This window comes from Macrobrachium nipponense, chromosome 12 (assembly GCF_015104395.2).
Source record: "Macrobrachium nipponense isolate FS-2020 chromosome 12, ASM1510439v2, whole genome shotgun sequence".
Taxonomy (NCBI): domain Eukaryota; kingdom Metazoa; phylum Arthropoda; class Malacostraca; order Decapoda; family Palaemonidae; genus Macrobrachium; species Macrobrachium nipponense.
The window spans coordinates 31,491,683-31,511,169 of record NC_087205.1 but is presented as its reverse complement, the minus strand read 5'-3'; the positions used below and the strand labels follow the sequence as shown (position 1 = coordinate 31,511,169).

Genomic DNA, 19,487 nt, shown 5'->3' with positions numbered 1-19,487 from the left:
TACCGAAATAGTTGAAAAAACGCAATTGTAAGCTTAAAACTCTTACTGCCTAGTAATATTCCGTCATTTATCTTCATTTTGAAACAAATTTGAAGTCTCTAGAACAATATTGTGATTTATGGTGAATTTTTGAAAAATATATTTACCTTCACTCCACGCGCCGATTCGCGGCCGCAAGTCTCCGAAATAACGTACATCGCCATTATCCTAATATTTGCTCCTTTTCATATAGCCGTTTTATAGAGTTTCATATATCAAAATGTGCGCAAATTCATGAAAAATACAATAAAAAATAAGTGAAGGTTGTAACTTTTCCATCTCCGAAATAAATGTGCATATAAATAAATATATATAAAAATTTAGACATTAGGTCAAATTTAACTCGTCCGAAATGGTCGAAATCTGCAATTCTAATCTAAAACTCTTACAGTATCGTAATATTAAATCATTTTTTTTAATTTTGAAACAAATTGGAAGTCTCTAGAACAATATTAGAATACGGTGAATTTTGAAAATAACATTTTTTTACGTCCGCGAGTTACGAATTCGTACATCATTTTGGGATAATATTTTTCCAGTGTTGCTTTTATGTTACTATGTATTATATATCAAAATGATTGCAATTTAGTGTACAATACAACGAAAAAAGAAGTAACTCGTTAGCTTTGACCGTTTTTTGCACAGCGTGATTTGAATACAATTATCTATGAATTTTTTTTTTGCTACCATATATCGCATTATTTACGTATGATAATGATATTATTTTTCATTTCTGATGATTGCATACTAAACTTCAGGCAATGACAAAAAAATGAGCCAAAAATGAACTCTTAATCTTTAAAACTAAGCGCGCTGTGATTTTTTGAAAAAAATATTTTTTCCGCTTCCGCGCTCACTCCAAACCGGCGCCGGCATACAGGAGAGGTTTTGATTTTTAGGGCTTCGGCGTAAGAGGGTTAAGCAGTACTTAACTTAGCTGCGGTGATGGCTTGGAGTTCCATGACGAAGAAGTAATCCAAAAACGCAAGCACAAAAACACAGCGAGAAAAAACACGTGTGTGCAAGAGGAAGCTAACGAAAAGGATAGCTGCTAGAGGCGCTCGTGCTGGCGTTGGGAGCGCTAGTAGTAGTAGTTACTTGTGTGGGCTGTGCATTAGCCCTCTAGCAGGGGGATTTTGTAGAAGGATGGATCTAAATGGTAAGAGACCCGTGGTAGTGGTTTCACTCGCCCCAGAAACCATACCGACACCTTTTATATAAGGTGAGCGAGTCAGAATTCTCTGACAGCCCATTTTAGTTTTTCCTCTGGTAATGTTAGTAATATTTACCTTAGAAATTTGTGCTAAAAGGATATTTCACGAAGCGACACGGGCTGAGCCCAGAAAAAGATAAATGACGTAATGGTAAAGCTCGTACTACGATGAAATCAAGTGAAAATTGCAAACGGAATCACATAATGTATTTTTGCACAATAAACATGCCCACAATGCAATCTGTTAATGAAAAAAATAATTTAATTCACAATGACACATATTAAATTCATATTTGAACTTAAAAACATGTCATATAACGAAAAATGACCTTGTCTCATGTAAATAAAGTTTCTATATATTCTATTATCTAACTAGAAGCAAGGCAGTTCACTCTGAATTGAGTTAAATATGGCAAAATAAACTCATATTCCCCGTCAGCTGATATCCAAACCAAAACATTGACCGCTTTGTTAGTATTTTATGATACAATAATATGAGAAAACATACAATATTATTGGATACAGTAATGTATAACTTTTTAAAATATTCACGGAAAAGATGAATATTTATTGTTTTTATTTCATAATTATACGTAGCCATCAGCAGCCTGAGATCGCTCAATTATGCCGATATCGGTCCAAATGTGATCCCTGTTTCGTGTCCAATTTTTTTGCTACTATATACATATATATATATCATGGTCAAAATGCATTGAGCCTCTAGAATTGGCTTATAGTATTTTAAACTTTAAAAACCTCCCCTAAATTGTGGAGTCATCTTATACAGCAAGTATAAAAAGCAAACCTTAAATCCTGCCGAGATTTTCAATGACAGGCTAACCCCTGAAGTGTTGATAGTTGTGTCAATAGCTAACTGGCAAAAACACACGTGTACTTTATTTAATTTATGACATTTTTTATAAAAGGGATTTTGACGTAGGAAAAATCTATTTCTGGGCGAGGAAGCCATGTCGCCCAGTGAAATAAGTCCGTTTAGCATTATTTCTAGTAAAATATTGCTATAATACCAGAGAACTGCTAAATTGGACATGTCAGAACTCTGACTCGCTCACCTATAAAAAAAGGTGTCGGTATAAACCTGGGGCGAGTGTTAAACACTACCACAGCAACCCCTCCAATTAGCCTTTTCCTCATCAAAATCCCCTAAATACGGGGAGCTGACCCATAGGTCACATCCTGCTACCCCGTTGAAGGCGTCTGTGACGTCATACTTATCGATAGCATTGAAGCTTGGTGCACAGCAAGGGGGGGGAAAACTAGGGGGGGATTTCACTGGGCGACACGGCTTCCTCGCCCACGCCCAGAAATAGATTTTTCCTACGTCAAAATCCCTTTTCTGGGCTCGGCCGTGTCGCTCCATGAAATTGTACCTGAGAAAATACCAAGCTACATTTTCCTAAAGTGAAATACAAGATTGATTAGAAATAATAATATATATAACAAATATAACTGCTGAGGTAGGTAGAATATTAATGAGGCTGTCATAAAGGAAAAGATCCGTATGACACAAGGACAGCACTATATTGATGTTATAGCAGGGGACACTGGTCTCCCCCCTGCTGTGGTATGATATTTAAGACCCTCCAAAGACTTAAGGTAATGCTTTTTGAACACCGAGGGCGATTTCCAACCTGTATACTTCTTTAGATCATCAAAGTTCATATGTTTGAAGAAATTTTTAGAAGTTACTATAGCCCGAATGTCATGCACCCTGGGAAATGACCCTAAGTAGCTGCAATTTTTAAACCCAGCTTTGATAATTTATGAAAGAAACTAGAATTGGGTAAGTTGCACTCGGCAACTTGATAGTGATGATGCTGGTAAAACAAAATCAGCTGATTATTTTTAGAATGTAAACAAAGCCATAGTGCAAATGACAGATTGCTCTGTTCATATTATAAAAGTGTTATTAAAATTATCATTATTCTCAATACACACACACACACACACACACACACACACACACACACACACACACACACACACAGTGTTGCCCCGGATAGGTTGTTACACTGACAGATATCCATTAGCAAAATGTCGAAAAATAGTTGTGTATTAAGAATAATGATAATTTTAACCCTCTTACGCCGAAGCGGTAAAAAAAAATTGTCTCCCGTGTGCCAGAGGTGTTTCAGAGTGAGTGCGGAAGCGGGAAAAATATTTTTTTCAAAAAAATCACAGTGCGCTTAGTTTCAAGATTAAGAGTTCATTTTTGGCTCCTTTTTTTTTCATTGGCTGAAGTTTAGTATGCAACCATCAGAAATGAAAAAAGTATCAATATCATATATAAATAATGCGATATATGATAGCGCAAAAATGAAACTTTCATATATATTGATTCAAATCGCGCTGTTTGCGCAAAATGGTTTAAAGGTAACAAGTTACTTTTTTTTCGTTGTAATGTACACTAAATTGCAATCATTTTGGTATATAACACATTGTAAAACGATAAAAGCAACACAGAGAAAATATTATCACAAATAATGCATGAATTCGTAACGCGCGGACGTAAACAAATATTTTTTTCAAAAATTCACCATAAATCTAAATATTGTCCTAGAGACTTCCAATTTCTTTCAAACTGAAGACAAATGATTGAATATTACTATACTGTAAGAGTATTAGCTTACAATTGCAGTTTTCGACCATATCTGACGAGTTAAAGTTGACCGAATGTCGAATTTTTTTATATATATATTTTTTATATGCAATTATTTCGGAAATAAGAAAAGCTATAACCTTCAAATATTTTTTGTTTTATTCTACATGAAATTGCGCACATTTTCATATATAACACTCTATGAAATGCCTAATATAAAACGGAGCAAATATTCCGAGAATGGTACGTACGCATTTCGGAGATTTGTGGCGGAGAATCCACGCGCGGAGGGAAGGAAAGATTTTTTTTAAATTCACCATAAATCTAAATATTTTGCTAGAGACTTCGAATTTGTTTCAAGATGAAGATAAATGACTGAATATTACTAGACTGTAAGAGTTTTAGCTTACAATTGCGTTTTTCGACCATTTTGGTAGAGTCAAAGTTGACCAAACGTGGTTTTTTCTATTTATCGTGATTTATATGCAAATATTTCAAAAATGAGAAAAGCTACAACCTTCAATTATTTTTTGTTGTATTCTACATGAAATTGCGCACATTTTCATATATAAAACTTTATGTAACGGCTAATTTAAAATAGTGCAAACATTACCACAATTGCACGTATGATTTTTTCGGAAGAGTTACGGCGCGGACGTAAAGAAAATGTTATTTTTTTCATAAATTCACCATAAATCGGAATATTGTGCTAGAGACTTCCAATTTGTTGCAAAATGAAGGTAAATGCTTGAATATTACTAGAATATAAGAGTTTCAGCTCACAATTGCGTTTTTCGACCATTTCGGTAGAGTCAAAGTTGACCGAAGGTTGAAATTTTGGCAATTATCGTTATTTATATGAAAATATCTCAAAACTGATAAAAGCTACAATCATGAGTATTTTATTGTTGTATTCTACATAAAAATGCGCACATTTTCATATATAATACTTCATGTAACGGCTAATTTACAATGGTACAAAAATAATGTCAAAGTGACGAAATAATTTTTGAGATGTGTCACAGATACTTTTTAGTGCGGCAAGAAAGAAATTCGCGCTTGCGCGCCTGCGTAACGATTGTAAACAAAACAACACCTTGATCCGTGAACTCCCAGCATCCCCCAAGGCGCGTGATTCAAAAGTTTTCGGCTGGTAGGCCTATAAGTATTTTTCCGCGAATTTAAAAAAAAACTTGTAAGTCGACGTAAAATACGTCCAGTCGGCACACGGGAGACAAAAAATGCTGACGTAAAATACGTCCAGTCGGCGTAAGAGGGTTAATAAAGCTGTTTTACTACATCTAATAATATTGAATGTATTATTACCATATTGTAACATGAAGAGAGTAATCTGCCATTTGCATTCTGGCTTTGTTTACATTCTTAAAATAAGCAACTGATATTGTTTTACCAATATCATCACTGCCTTTAGTTGCCAAATGAAATGTAATTCAGAGAAAAGGTTCTTTTGTAAATTATCAGAGCTCGGCAGAGTTACCACACGGACATAAGGAAAAAGTGTTTTTAAAAAATTCACCATAAATAAAAATATTGTGGTAGAGTTTTCCAATTTGTCGCAAAATGAAGGTAAATGATTGAATATTACTAGAATGTAAGAGTTTTAGCTTACAATTGCGTTTTTCGACCATTTTGGTCGAGTCAAAGTTGACTGAGGGTTGAAATTTTGGCACTTAACATGATTTATATAAAAATATTTCAAAACAAATGAAAGCTACAACCATGGGTTGTTTATTGTTGTATTCTACATGAAATTGCGCATATTTTCATACATGAAACTTGATGTAACAGCTAATATAAAACGGTGCAAACATTACGTCAAACTGACGAAAGAATTTCTTATTTTTTCGGCAGAGTTACCGCGCGCGGACATAAGGAAAAAGTATTTTTTAAAAATTCACCATAATCGAAATATTGTGCTAGAGTTTTCCAATTTGTTGCAAAATAAAGGTAAATGATTGAATATTAATAGAATGTAAGCGTTTTAGCTCACAATTGCGTTTTTCGGCCATTTCGGTCGAGTCAAAGTTGACCAAAGGTTGAAATTATGGCACTTATCGTTATTTATATTAAAATATTTCAAAACTGATAAAAGCTACAACCATGAGTTATTTCGTTGTATTCTACATAAAATTGCGCACATTTTCATATATAAAACTGTGTAACAAGCTAATATAAAATGGTGCAAACATTACGACAAACTGACGAAAGAATTTCTGATTTTTTCGGCAGTTACTGCGCAGACGTAAGGAAGAAGTGTTTTTCAAAAATTCACCATAAACTAGAAATGTTGTGCTAGAGTTTTCCATTTTGTTGCAAAATGAAGGTAAATGATTGAATATTACTAGAATTTAAGAGTTTTAGCTTACAATTGCGTTTTTTCGATCATTTCGGTCAAGTCAAAGTTGACGGAAGGTTGAAATTTAGGCACTTATCATGATTTATATGAAAATATTTCAAAACTGATAATAGCTACAACCATAGGTTTTTTTTGTTGTATTCTACATGAAATTGCACACATTTTCATATATAAAACTGTATGTAACGGCTAATATAAAACGGTGCAAACATTACAACAAAACTGATGAAAGAATTTCTTATTTTTTCGGCAGAGTTACCGCGCAGATGTAAGGAAATTTTTTTTCTTCAGAAATTCACCATAAATCGAAATATAGTGCTAGAGACACTTAATTTGTTGCAAAATGAAGGTGAATGATTGAATATTACTGGAATCTAAGAGTTTTAGCTTACAATTGCGATTTTCGCCCATTTCGGTCAAGTCAAAGTTGACCGAAGGTTGAAATTTTGACACATCATGATTTATATGAAAATATTTCAAAACTGATAAAAACTACAACCATTGGTTGTTTTTTGTTGTATTCTACATGAAATTGCACACATTTTCATATATGAAACTTTATATAACGGCTAATATAAAACAGTGCAAACATTACGACAAACTGTCGAAAGAATTTCTGATTTTTTTCGGCAGAGTTACCATGCTTGGACATAAAGAAAAAGTATTTTTTCAAAAAATTCACCATAAATCAAAATATGTGCTAGAGTTTTCCAATTTGTTGTAAAATAAAGGTAAATGATTGAATATTACTAGAATGTAATAGTTTTAGCTTACAATTGCGTTTTTTTACCATTTCGGTCGAGTTAAAGTTGACTGAAGGTTGAAATTTTGGTACTTATTGTTATTTATATGAAAATATTTCAAAACTGATAAAAGCTACAACCATGAGTTATTTTTCGTCGTATTCTACATGAAATTGTGCACATTTTTATATACTATAAAACTATGTAACGGCTAATATACAATGGTGCAAACAGTACGACGAACTGACGAAAGAATTTCTGATTTTTTCGGCAGAGTTACCGTGCAGACATAAGGAAGAAGTGTTTTTCAAAAATTCACCATAAATCGAAACGTTGTGCTAGAATTTCCCAAGTTTTTTGCAAAATGAAGGTAAATGACTAAATATTACTAGAATGTAAGAGTTTTAGCTTACAATTGGTTGTTTTTGTTTTTTCAACCATTTCGATCGAGTCAAAGTTGACCAAAGGTTGAAATTATGGCACTTATTGTGATTTATATGAAAATATTTCAAAAAACTGATAAAAGCTGCAACTATGGGTTGTTTTTTTGTTGTATTCTACATGAAATTGTACACAATTTCATATATAAAACTCTGTAACGGCTAATATAAAACGGTGCAAATATTACGACAAAGTGACGAAAGAATTTCTGAGATGTGTTCGCTGATGCTTTTTAGTGCGAGAAGAAAGAAATTCATGCATGCGTGCCTGGGTAATGCTTGTAAACAAAATAACAGCTTGATCCATGAACTCCCAGCATCCATCAAGGTGTGTGATTTAAAATTTTTTGCAAACTAGGCCTATAACTATTTTTCCGCGAATATTTAAAACTTTTTGTAGTCGATGCATCGTACGTCAATTAAGCACCCGACAGACAATTTTAGTCGACATATAATACGTCCAGTTGGCGTTTAAGGGTTAACTGTACCAGTTTTTTTTATAATGACCTCACAATTTTGAAGGAATACAATCAGTGGATCTACTTTCAATGGATATTACTCCACCGATACTTATTACACAATGGCCTTTTAACATTGATAGACAATTTGAAGTTACCGATAGGGTAAATCGAGGTTGACTTAACTTTATTATTTTTAAAAAATAATTGTTTCTAGCGCTGAATAATTCATCAGATTCCAGTGCTTGGCTAAAAAGCTTAATTTCATATTCCATTTCATCTCATAACCTTTTTTTTGTAGTTCCAGTCATGCTTGACTTACAAGCCACGTTGTTTGCTAAAGGCCAGATTTCCTTGGTAGTATTTTAAAATACAAATAAATGGTTTTGTGATATCGATAGCTCCCCAGTTACCCTTAATATTGGAGTCCTTTCCAATTATAAAGGAATACATTCATGCGGATCTACTTCCAACGTGTATTACTCCGCCAATAGTAACGTCACAGGTGTTGAACTGCGCATTTGTCCTGATGTTTACATTTTTCCTAAGGAAATACAAAAGTACTTTTTTGTAATGATGAGTTTTGCCGAACATTTAAAATCTTGAAGATACTGACTTGACACATTTTCAGCACGATAATTCCAATAATTTATTAATTTTATGTACCAACTAAAATCAGCTGATATTGTTATTTAGTTTAATAAATTGGGGATTGTTTTATACGGCAAACATACTTCTAAACCTACATTTTTAAATGAAAAATTTGGGGTCATCTTATGTGCCGGGTCGTCTTATAAGGTGGCATATACGGTACTATACAGTATATGTAGTAATAGAGTATACTGTAGGCTAAGCTACTGTATTCGTATGTATACAATCACAGGCAGTCCCCGGTTATCGGTTTCCGGGGGTGTGCCGATAAGTAAGAACCGCCACTAACTGAAACTCTCTGATTTATGGTGACATAATGCCTCTTATGGATAACTGGTTATTGGTGGCGTGCCATAAGCACCCTTTTGGCGCTGATAACTGGAACTCGTCCCGTTATAGCGCCATAAATTGCCAGTTTTATGGCACTGGACAAGCCCCATAAAACCGGATTGCCAATAACCGAGTCTGCCGATAACCGAGTCTGCCGATAACCGGAGACTGCCTTTACTATGGTATCATCATCACATACACTAGTTATTCAATTTCTCTTTGTAGAGAATTGTCATAAGCCAATAATGCATTGAACCTAGAGAATTAGCTGAAATTATTATTATTGTCATTCTCATTAAACTTAATATTATTTGAAAATTGGTACTGTAAGTTATTTTAAAATAAAATGTAGTAGTACCCTTAAAGCTCTATGCATACACTTCTAACACTTCCAGCCAAAGCAGAGGGAGAGTGTTACCACTATGACATGCATATTTGTGGGGCAAGAGAGAGAGAGAGTTATCCTTATTTAAAAGAGTGAAATGGAAAGATTGAATTTGTTTATAATACTATCACATATGTATTTTGTCATTACAGTTATATTATTATTATTGTTATTATTATTATTTATTATTATTATTATTATTATTATTATTATTATTATTATTATTATTATTATTATTATTATTATTTTGGTAGAAGACCCTCTTTTAGGCAAATACTGTTAAAAAAGGATGGCAGAATTAAGCGAGTTGATTTTATATATTGTTTTTTCTATTTTCCTTACAATTCGCTTCTCAGGCTCAGCGATGTTTCTGAGTAACTGGCCAATATTCATATTGGGAATTTTCAAAAATTGTAAATGCTGAAGGAATCTTTTATTAGAACAGGATATCAGGTCCAGGTCAAGCAGGGGTCGTCGTCAGTGCCAGTATTATTCCGTAAGCGTAGTTCAGTTCGGACCAGGGTCGTCTTTGGATTAAGGGCTGGTGTTGGTTGGGCTGGTATAGCTGGTATTACGTGACGTTTCGACCTTCTCGTAGGTCATCTTCGGACGAGTCGTTTGAAGAAGACTGTAGCAAGAAAGTTTGCGGAATGGTATTTATAGCGGCACGGACCTAGAGTTGCATTCTCATTGGTCGGGCCGGTCTTGGACGAAGCCGTGGATCTCGCCTCGAAGGTCTCGGGGATTCTCTTGTGCGAGCGCCACAGTGGTGTGCCTGGGGATGAACGTCAGGAATTCCGTCTGTAGCAGGAATCGTATCATCCTGTGGGGGCTCCTGATTATCTGGCATCGTCGGGGGGGGTCGCTCGCTGCTCTCCGGGCGGCGGTGGGAAGGAGAAACGTTTCTTGAGTTATATTTAAGTTTGGTTTCTCCTTACCTATATGAAGGGCTTCTAGGAGGCGCAGACGTCGGGGATCTGTTGTCTGATCTATTATTATGATATTAGGGATAATATCATTTCTTTTTATCCGTTTGTTATGAGCAGTCCTGGCGTGGTTGAATATGGCTCCTGGGCTTGGGCGTGGCAGGAGATTCGCTTGGAGAAACGCATGGAGGTCATACCAACGTATTTGCCGAGGCATCCTCGGACGGGGCATGTGTAACGGTAGACCACACTCGTCTTCTTCAAGGGATCCTGCAGGGGCGCCGAAGGGTTGTTTCTCATCACCAGGCTGCTCGTCTTCTTCGTTTTATAATATATAATTATTTTAATATTTCTGTCTGGGTCGACGGGGCTGACGTTTTCCTCGATGATCTTTTTGAGGGCTTGATCGTCCTCCTTGTACCTCCGGTGGAAGTGCCCCTTGTAGAAAAGCTTGATGGGCTCTGCAACGTCAGGGCGGGGTTCCTGGTGGTACCAGGAAAAGTATGGATGCCTGGTACCACCAGGAACCCCGCCCCGACGTTGCAGAGCCCATCAAGCTTTCTACAGGGACACTTCCACCGGAGGTACAAGGAGGACGAACAAGCCCTCATTTCTTATTTCAGCATGAAGTTTCCTAGTTTGTCCATAATGTCTACTAATCAGTTTTGTTATTTGCTTAATTTTTTTCCTCAAAAGATGCTCATTCTGGTTAGAATATTTTGCTGCTAATGTGTTCTGATTGCAGCTTGTGGGTATGCCAGATCGGTTGTGAGTAACTGGTAGGTGTTTTTGTGTTGCATTCCTATGTACCCTTTAAGATGTACCATTGCTAATTTCCGTACGTCAGTTGCAGAACATCAACAGTATGTGGGATAAGATGCAGCAGTAAAAATTTTGATTTTGTTATATACTTTAGATGTTATATGCAAATGATTGTATCCAGGTTTTGCTATTACTTAGTGCTCATGTTTTCCATCACATAAGGTGTCCATACGGCATGGTACTACATACGTATTCTCTTTCACAGTAAGCCGTGCATTTTGCTTTTTAAAATCTTAATGCTTTGCAATAAACAGGTTAAATATGCTCATTTCAGCCCCATTGTCTTTTATTGCCTTTTAACCTTTTTACTTTGTACAATGGTGTCCAGTCGCACCAATTTTACAGAATAGAACTTAAATGCATTCACTGTATGAGGCCTCAGCTGCCTTCATATGTATTTGTGGGCCTCCATCAAGTAAGGGTGCTACAATGTTGCTCTCATAGGATTCAGCTTCTAAGTGTTTTTGAATGACTGAAGGATATCTTCAAGATTCTGGGAAGCAAATGTTTAATAATATATTGGTTAACAATTCTGTAATAGGTGGCAGTTGATGCAGTTTTTTTCATTCTGAAAGAGAGTGTACAGGAATCAATGGCCTTTTAGCACATCTTTGTAATTTAGCTGTAATTTTCTTGAAATTCTAAAAGCTATACTGCCTGTTAATCTCTAATTCTTTTCCTTCTTATTCAGGGGCATACAACTTGAAAAGGAGATATTTCCTGCAGGGACTGATAGTCGATTTTTAAGAGAAGTAAGTTTAACATTTCATGAACTCTTTTTGTATAGAAATTTAGCTAATCAACTGACATTTTTATGTGCATTCCTTTTCAGAAATATTCAGCTTATAAAAGAAATATTTCCTGCTGGAACAGATGCGTACTATTTAAGAGAAGTAAGTTTTTGCATGGTAATTTTATTTTATTTTGAATTTAGTGGGTCATCATATTTGATAGAATTGCTCTCAGTCTTATCACTTGTACAGTTTTGGTTTTTCTTATTCCTGCTGCCTGGTGAAACTGCGCAAAAATAATTCTTCACAAGGTATTTTATTTATGCTGAATCAAGATGAAGCCATATTTGTTCCTACATGACATGCAAACTCTTAGTTGTTATACGTATTAGGAATTACTTTCGGCAAAGCAGGAAAACAACCACTAGACTTTGTGAACAAGGTAGATAGGTAGTTTAACTGCCATAAAGGTGGTGGGAGTCCTGCCCACATGAATGTATGCTCTCTGTGGATTATTGTAAATGTTACTGTATGCATAGGCCTTTTATGTATTTCATAAGTATTATCTGTTGCAAATGTATGCGCATGAGTACTCTAACTTCTCTTGGTGCCAGTTGTCTCTCTTGCAGAGCCTCCCTGTATTTAATTGCTGCTAGTGAATCTGGATTTTATCTTTCCATCCCTACAACCTTCTGTCTTCTCCTGCAAGACCTCACCACTTATCACCATGGAGCAGTGACAAAACCATCCAGCATTTTCAGGGAACACCAGAATCCAGCATTCAAATCCAGCCACCATTACCCTTTGATCGCCTGTGGATCTTACAGTGATGGTGCGGTGTTTGCGCTATGTTCATGCAATGTTTGTGCAATGGCAGTCCAGTGTAATGTTAGTATGTTGATTTCAGTGGGTTGTATTCCTCTTGTGCCCCTCCCTAGCTACACAGTCGGCCCCCCATTACCCCACCCAGTTGTGAAGCCTGAGGCACGTCTGACCCCGTTCATCAGTTGACATACACTGCGACTCATTAACTCAATGGCTAAGTTTTCGGACCCTTCCGACCAACCACCCCCAGGAGCCTTCTCAGACCCGCTCTCCCCTGCCTGCCAGTGTTCGCCGCACAGTTGAATTATTTACTGTAACTTTATAATAAGAACTGTAGAAATTTCCCTCATCTTTTCTCCTATTCATTTAAACTGTGGATGACACTGCAGAAAACAGTTCATAATGGCTTCTGCCTCACATCAAGATGAGCCTGGGGACCACCAGTTGCCTTCACATCCAGTCCATTCAGGTTTTGCTCTTACCATACTTGATTATACCACCCCCACAGCTCCAAATGCAGAATTAAGACTCCTCATCAAATACCTGGAGGAATCATGACAGGCCGATGCCCAGCAACAAGCAACACCGGCTGCGGAACAACTTCCCACACAATCCTCAGTTCCATTGCCCACCCAGCTACCACCCCCCCACAGAAGGCCATCACCTAGACCCCACCGTCCTTATGACCTGATGCCACATACCAAGTGTTCAGGTAATGCCGTAGACGCTGAGATGACTACAGCATGATGATGGACCTAGGGATTGCCTAACAGGAAAGCAGCTTGATCAACTTCACATGTGCCTCAGCCTGGAGACCCAAAGACTACTCAAGCATACACTCAGCGTACCACCAGACATGGATTGCGGTGTGGACGAGGTCTTGAATATTCTCCAGGAACACATCAAGAACCTGCAGAATGAAGCCCTATGATGCAGGGACCGGCTTTCCTGCAAAAGAGGGAAGGGGAAAGCTTTAGCGATTTCTAAGTCCGACTGAAGCATGTAGCAGAGGAAATCAACATCTGTCCTGGCCATTCTGCTGCATGCGAAAGGACTCCACTAAAGGTGATCATCATCCTGGGAGTCAGGTATGAGGAGCTCATTCAGAAACTAATTGCCCTTAATGCTGCAGTTTCAATGGCCACCATGGTCAATGAATGTTGCTCCTGAGGCCACACAGACAGCCACCACCGCCATACATTCCTCTCCTTCCAAATTGTGTGCCATCCCCACTTATAAAAAACCAAAGGACATGGCAACAGGGGTGCTAGCTTGCACTGAACCCCTATCAAGGACACTTAATGCCCTTCCTGCACAAGGAAGCACAGCTTCGTAGAAAAGTGCCCAGCCACCGACGGTGTATGTGGAAACTGTGGCTGCAAGGGACAGTGGCGCAGGACCCCAAAGTGCCCTTCCGACAAGACCACATGCAGACACTGTGGCTGAGTGGACCACAATGAAAAGTGCTGCCGACAGCAGAGGAGTGCCAACCAGGGCCTTCTTCAAGCAAGCCTTCCAATTAGCCATGGGTCCCAAGAAAGAAGAGGATGCTTTCTATGGAGACGAAGATGGAGATAATCAAGAAGTGTTAATGTTTTCTGCCATTTGTTAATGTGTTTCATAAAGTTTAGTGTAAATGTTTTCTGCCATTTTTTAATGTTTTGTAAAGTTAAGTGTTCATGTTTTCTGCCATTTGTCCTCCTCCTCTGTCACCACTTTCGGACATCGCTTCACTCCAAAGGTAAGGTTCCACATTTTACTACATATGTACATACAGTGTTCCCCCTGTATTCGCGGGAGATGTGTATCAGGCACCCTCGCGAATAGCTCAAACCCGCGAATAGTTAGAACTCCCTTCTAAAAATGCCTATATCTGCCTATCTTCAAAGTTCAAATGCCAAATGTATACATTAAAAGTATCATCCTATATCAAATATACCATTGAATTGGTATTAATAATATCATTTCAAAGTCATCTTAAATATTTTACCATAAGAAATATATAAACAGCCAATAACACCTTACGATAAATACATATATCTTTTCAAGAGAAGAGAGAAAGAGAGGACTGAACAATTATGCTTGTCTGTATATCAATTCTTTTGCTGAGAGAGAGAGAGAGAGAAATAGAAACACCAATTGTATACCTTATGTAACATCCCACATCAAATTTACCTTAAATTATTATCATATTAATGTATTAATTTTAGAGATTGTATTAATATAATTTCAAAGTAATCCTAAACATTAGTACCATTAAAGGTATATAGGTACATACATACGTACTTCTAACACTTGCAGCCAAGAGAGAGAGAGAGAGAGAGAGAGAGAGAGAGAGAGAGAGAGAGAGAGAGAGAGAGAGAGAGAGAGAGAGAGAGTTGTCTTTAAAGTATTAAAAAAGTGAAATGGAAAGATTGTATTTAAGATACTCACATATGAATTTTGTAATTACAGTTATAGTATTATTATTATTATACATAAGTATTATTATTGGAAAATATTAATAATAAACTTATTACATACATGTACCAAATAAAAATTGATCTCATCTCAGTAGAGAGAGAGAGAGAGAGAGAGAGAGAGACGAGAGAGAGAGAGAGAGAGAGAGAGAGAGAGAGAGAGAGATTGCATAAAACCATTAAATTTGTTGACCATTGCATAGCACTGTTACTTGACATGTTTGACAGCTTCCCAGCTCTGAGCGTCACTGGAGTTATGAGAATGTAGGGAAACCGATGCAGAAAAAGACGAAGGGAAGAATTCTTATTTGAAATTAGTTATTATTATATTATTATTATCAATTATTATTATTATTATATTATTATTATTTGATAATATTAACTCTCTTACGCCGAAGCGGTAAAAAAAAAAATTGCTCCCGTGTGCCGGAGGTGTTTCAGAGTGAGCGCGGAAGCGGAAAAAATATTTTTTTCAAAAAATCACAGCGCTCTTAGTTTTCAAGATTAAGAGTTCATTTTTGGCTCCTTTTTTTGTTTTTTTGTCATTGGCAGAAGTTTAGTATGCAACCATCAGAAATGAAAAAAATTATCATTATCATATATAAATAATGCGATATATGATAGCGCAAAAAAACGAAATTTCATATATAATTGTATTCAATCGCGCTGTGCGCAAAACGGTTAAAGGTAACAAGTTACTTTTTTTCGTGTAATGTACACTAAATTGCGATCATTTTTGGTATATAACACATTGTAAAACGATAAAAGCAACACAGAGAAAATATTATCACAAAATAATGCATGAATTCGTAACGTGCGGACGTAAACAAATATTTTTCAAAAATTCACCATAAATCTAAATATGTCTAGAGACTTTCAATTTCTTTCAAAATGAAGACAAATGATTGAATTACTATACTGTAAGAGTATTAGCTTACAATTGCAGTTTTCGACCATATCTGACGAGTTAAAGTTGACCGAATGTCGAATTTTTTTATATATATATTTTTATATGCAATTATTTCGGAAATAAGAAAAGCTACAACCTTCAAATATTTTTCGTTTCATTCTACATGAAATTGTGCACATTTCATATATAAAAAACTATGAAATGCCTAATATGAATGGAGCAAACTATTCCGAGAATGGTACGTACGCATTTCGGAGATTTGTGGCGGAGAATCCGCACACGAGGGAAGGAAAAGGAAGATTTTTTTTTAAATCACCTAAATCTAAATATTTTGCTAGAGACTTCGAATTTGTTTCAAGATGAAGATAAATGACTGAATATTACTACGACTGTAAGAGTTTTAGCTTACAATTGCGTTTTCGACCATTTCGGTAGAGTAAAAGTTGACCAAACGTGGTTTTTTTTCTATTTATCGTGATTTATATGCAAATATTTCAAAAATGAGAAAAGTTACAACCTTCAATTATTTTTTGTTGTATTCTAAATGAAATTGCGTACATTTTCATATAAAACTTTATGTAACGGCTAATTTAAAATAGTGCAAACATTACCACAATCGCACATATGATTTTTTCGGAAGAGTTACCGCGCGGACTTAAAGAAAATGTTATTTTTTTCATAAATTCACCTTAAATCGAAATATTGTGCTAGAGACTTCAAATTTGTTGCAAAATTAAGGTAAATGCTTGAATATTACTAGAATATAAGAGTTTTAGCTTACAATTGTGTTTTTCGACCATTTCGGTAGAGTCAAAGTTGACCGAAGGTTGAAATTTTGGCAATTATCGTTATTTATATGAAAATATCTCAAAACTGATAAAAGCTACAACCATGGGTTGTTTTTAGTTGTAGTGTGCATGAAATTGCGCACATTTCCATATATAAAACTTTATATAATGGCTAATTTTAAAATGGTGCAAACATTACCACAATCGCATGTATGATTTTTTTCGGAAGAGTTACCGCGCGGGCGTAAGGAAAAAGTTTTTTCATAAATTCACCATAAATCGAAATATTGTGCTAGAGACTTCCAATTAGTTGCAAAATTAAGGTAAATGATTGAATATTACTAAAATATAAGAGTTTTAGCTTACAATTGCGTTTTTTGACCATTTCGGTCGAGTCAAAGTTGACCGAAGGTTAAAATTTTGGCAATTATCGTTATTTATATAAAAATATCTCAAAACTGATAAAAGCTACAATCATGAGTATTTTATTGTTGTATTCTACATAAAAATGCGCAAATTTTCATATATAATACTTCATGTAACGGCTAATTTACAATGGTACAAAAATTATGTCAAAGTGACGAAATAATTTTTGAGATGTGTCACAGATACTTTTTAGTGCGGCAAGAAAGAAATTCGCGCTTGCGCGCCTGCGTAACGATTGTAAACAAAACAACACCTTGATCCATGAACTCCCAGCATCCCCCAAGGCACGTGATTCAAAAGTTTTCGGCTGGTAGGCCTAAAGGTATTTTTCCGCGAATTTTAAAAAAAACTTTTGTAAGTCAATGAAAATACGTCCAGTCGGCACACGGGAGACAAAAAATGTCGACGTAAAATACGTCCAGTCGGCGTAAGAGGGTTAATAAACATATGCATCTCCCATAAAAATGCTCTCATCTCAGTAAGAGAGAGGAGTTATCCTTACAAGTGAAATGGAAAGGTAATTTTTATCTCTTTAAAATACAACCACATACGAATTTTGTAATTACAGTTTTATTATTATTATTATTATTATTATTATTATTATTATTATTATTATTAACAACAACAGAAAATATCAATAAACATTTTACATACTAGTACTATAAAAAATTGTTCATCTCTGTAAAAAAAAAGAGAGAGAGAGAGAGAGAGAGAGAGAGAGAGAGAGAGAGAGAGAGAGAGAGAGAGAGAGAGACAAAGAGGAGGAGTTATCCTTAATTAAAAGAGTGAAATGGATATGTATTTCTTTAAAATACTATCACGCAATGTGAATTTTGTAATTACATTTATTATTATATTAATTATATTATTTTCAATTCTTCGTATCATCTTCTTCATCAGGGCTGATATTTGCTAATAGCTGGCCGATGTTCATGTCTTGGTTAAAGAAATGTTTAAAAAAAAAAAATACTAATTTATTGATATGATAACAAAAGTGGCGTATGGTCGCCGTAGGTTAACAAATCCTAGTCTGGACATTGTCTAAGGGCGTAATGGAATTCCAATGTTTCCAACAGTATCATCGGTTCAATTTTCCAAGGCAAGTGTGAACGTTGAACTGATTGGAATTTAGTCGTTTGGCGGTATTTATTGTGTCCCAGGGGCTCTGTCTGGTAGGCGTTGAGTTTTCATTGGCTGAACAGAGGATTAAATACCACCAAACGTCCAAATTCCAATCAGTTCACGCTCACCCTTCCTTGAAAATGAACCGATGATACGGTTGGAAATGTTGGAATTCCGTTACGCCCTTAGACAACGTCCAGACTAGGATTTGTTAACCCTACGGTGACCATACGCCACTTTTGTTATCATATCAATAAATTAGTATTTTTTAAAAAACATTTTTTAACCAATACATGAACATCTGCCATCTATTAGCAAATATCAGCCCTGATGAGAAGAGAATAATAATACAAAGGTAAATGATTATTACTAGAATGTAAGAGTTTTAGCTTACAATTGCGGTTTTCGACCATTTTGGTCGAGTCAAAGTTGACCGAAGGTCGAATTCCTTCTATTTATCGTGATTTATATGAAAATATTTCAAAACTGATAAAAGCTACAACCATGGGTTGTTTTTTGTTGTATTCTTCATGAAATTGTGCACATTTTCATATATAAAACTCTATGCAACGGCTAATTTAAAATGGTGCAAACATTACGACAATTGGACGAAAAAATTTATGATTTTTTTGGAAGAGTTACCGCGCGGACGTAAGGAAAAAGTTTTTATCATAAATTCACCATTAATCGAAATATTGTGCTAGAGACTTCTAATTTTTTGCTAAATAAAGGTAAATGATTAAATATTACTATAATGTAATAGTTTTAGCTTACAATTGCGTTTTCCGACCATCTCGGTTGAGTCAAAGTTGACCGAAAGTTGAAATTTTGGCACTTATCATTATTTATATGAAAATATTTCAAAACTGATAAGAGCTACAATCATGAGTATTTTTTTGTTGTATTCTCCATGAAATTGTGCACATTTTCATATATAAAACTCTATGTAACAGCTAATATAAAATGGTGCAAATATGATGTCAAAGTGCCGAAATAATTTCTGAGATGTGTCGCTGATGCTTTTTATTGCGACAAGAAAGAAATTCGCGCTTGCGTGCTTTGGTAATGATTGTAAACAAAACAACAGCTTGATTCATGAACTCCCAGCATCCCCCAAGGCGCATGATTAAAAAATTTTTGCCTAGTAGGCCTATAACTATTTTTCCGCGAATTTTTAAAAAAACTTTTTTTCGTCGACTTTTCATACGTCGAGTCGGCACTC

General features: G+C 35.7%; 1 long non-coding RNA gene across 2 annotated transcripts in view; it reads left to right on the top strand.

The window, feature by feature from the left end:
* Nucleotides 1-19,487, top strand: part of LOC135224458 (uncharacterized) — a 335,859-nt gene that overhangs the window by 257,846 nt on the left and 58,526 nt on the right. For both annotated transcript variants that reach the window (XR_010316748.1, XR_010316747.1), the window contains exon 2: nt 11,696-11,756. This is a non-coding gene — a long non-coding RNA (uncharacterized LOC135224458). The remainder of the gene's footprint in view (nt 1-11,695; nt 11,757-19,487) is intronic.